The sequence below is a fragment of the Eschscholzia californica genome, unplaced genomic scaffold (genome assembly GCF_041429995.1).
Source record: "Eschscholzia californica isolate CP2 unplaced genomic scaffold, dmEscCali1.0.p SCAF_28, whole genome shotgun sequence".
NCBI classification, from domain to species: Eukaryota; Viridiplantae; Streptophyta; class Magnoliopsida; order Ranunculales; family Papaveraceae; genus Eschscholzia; species Eschscholzia californica.
The window spans coordinates 135,001-137,500 of record NW_028238398.1 but is presented as its reverse complement, the minus strand read 5'-3'; positions in this window follow the sequence as shown (position 1 = coordinate 137,500).

The following is a 2,500-nucleotide window of genomic DNA, read 5'->3' as shown; positions in this document are numbered from 1 at the left end:
GCCCCAACATCGATCTCGGAGAAAGTACATCATCATAACATCGGATCGGATGTGTATCCATCGAAGTTCCATCGACACTTCGAGAAGATCGAACATAGCTTCCTAGCATGTTAAAGGTTCGGTGCTAATGGAGACATAAAGATCCCACGACGTTCCAAAGGAAAGTAAAGTGTTCCGTGCGTGTGAACTACGTTGTCCCATGTGCCGGCGCTCGACTCCTAAGATGTCCCATGTAAATGCCCTTCGTGGGAAAGAATGTCCCGTGCAACGTCCCTTGATGATCCCCATAAGGTGTCCCATGTGCGTCCCATGATGTCCCATGCGCGTCCCGTGCCGGCCCGAGCCTCACCAAGGCCGTCCCATGCGCGTCTCGTGCCGTCCCGAGCTGTGCCGAGGCCGTCCCGTGCTGTCCCATGCCGTCCCGAGCCTCGCCAAGGCCGTCCCGTGCCGTCCGAGCTGTGCCGAGGCCGTCCCGTGCTGTCCCATGCCGTCCCGAGCCTCGCCAAGCCCGTCCCGTGCCGTCCGAGCTGTGCCGAGGCCGTCCCGTGCCGTCCCGTGCTGTCCCATGCCGTCCCGAGCCTCGCCAAGGCCGTCCCATGCGCGTCCCGTGCCGTCCGAGCTGTGCCGAGGCCGTCCCGTGCTGTCCCATGCCGTCCCGAGCCTCGCCAAGGCCGTCCCATGCGCGTCCCGTGCCGTCCGAGCCTCACAAAGGCCGTCCCAGGCCGTCCCGTGCCGTCCCATGCGCGTCCCGTGCCGTCCGAGCCTCACCAGGGCCGTGACATGCCGTCCCGAGCCTTACCAAGGCCGTCCCGTGCCTGACCAAGGCCGTCCCGTGCCTCACCAAGGCCGTCCCGTGCCTCACCAAGGCCGTCCCTTGCGCGTCCCGTGCCGTCCCGAGCCTCACCAAGGCCGTCCCATGCGCGTCCCGTGCTGTCCCATGCGCGTCCCGAGCTGTCCCATGCCGTCCCGAGCCTTAGCAAGGCCGTCCCATTCGCGTCCCGTGCTGTCCCATGCGCGTCCCGTGCCGTCCCGAGCCTGACCAATGCTGTCCCGTGCGCGTCCCATTCTTTTGGCTCGGCTGGCCCGTGCATTCTATGGGGTCGTGGGACATTTCGAAATCCACCCGGGCCATTTCGACTCTCTCTTCATTAATACTATTGAGGTATTATTTATGAATTATTGGAGAAAAGAAACGGAAGAAAATATTTTTTTTTCTATTTTTTATGAATTTTCCGGTGTTTATTCACTTAAAAATTCATAGAAAAATAAATATTTATCGGAATCGCTATTATAATATATCAAAAAAATCCTTGCGAAAAGACCTTTCCAACGAGTATAAGTTTGCTGGATTCCGACGAGTAACGAAGGAGTAAAGACCCAGTATGCTTGGTTAAAAAATTGATGTTTCCTTGTGAAAATAGGAAAAACAATAACTTTGCACTATAAGGGGGAGGGTTGAGCTCCTTCCCCAGAGCGTGCACAGCACTTGTGCTGGCACGTTCCCTAGTGCTCGCCAAGCACCATAGGGCATCCAAAGGGCAAAGCTCGGCCTACTACATGATGGGAAGCTTCTAATATGTCGGAATACGAAGAGATTTCGTGCGACCCGAAGCTCGGCTCGGGCGTCCCGGCCTGTCCCGAGCTGTGCCGAGCGCGTCCCAGGCCGTCCCGAGCCAAGTCTCGGGCGTCCCAGGCCGTCCCGAGCCAAGTCTCGGACGTCCCAGGCCGTCCCGAGCTGTGTCGAGGCCGTCCCAGGGCGTCCCGAGCTGTAGCGAGGGCGTCCCAGGCCGTCCCGAGCCAAGTCTCGGGCGTCCCAGGCCGTCCCGAGCAAAGTCTCGGACGTCCCAGGCCGTCCCGAGCAAAGTCTCGGGCGTCCCAGGCCGTCCCGAGCAAAGTCTCGGACGTCCCAGGCCGTCCCGAGCAAAGTCTCGGGCGTCCCAGGCCGTCCCGAGCTGTGGCAAGGGCGTCCCAGGCCGTCCCGAGCAAAGTCTCGAGCGTCCCATGCCGTCCCGAGCTGTGGCAAGGGCGTCCAAGGCCGTCCCGAGCTGTGCCGAGGCCGTCCCGAGCCTAGTCTCGGGCGTCCCAGGCCGTCCCGAGCTATGGCGAGGGCGTCCCAGGCCGTCCCGAGCTATGGCGAGGGCGTCCCAGGCCGTCCCGAGCCAAGTCTCGGGCGTACCTGGCCGTCCCGAGCTGTAGCGAGGGCGTCCCGTGCCGTCCCGTGCTGTCCCATGCGCGTCCCGTGCCGGCCCGAGCAACAGCTCGGGCGTCCCGTGCCTCGGCCCTTCCAAGTGGTGCTTCGTCGGACATCTCGATATCCACTCGAGCATTTTCGACCATTCTCCATATGTGGGTGTGTGGGTATTTATCAGGAATATTGGAGAAAGAATCGGGAAAAAAATATTTTTTTTCTATTTTTTTTGAATTTTTAATTGTTTATTCACTTAAAAATTCATAAAAAAATAAATATTTATCGGAATCGCTATTATTATATATCAAAAGA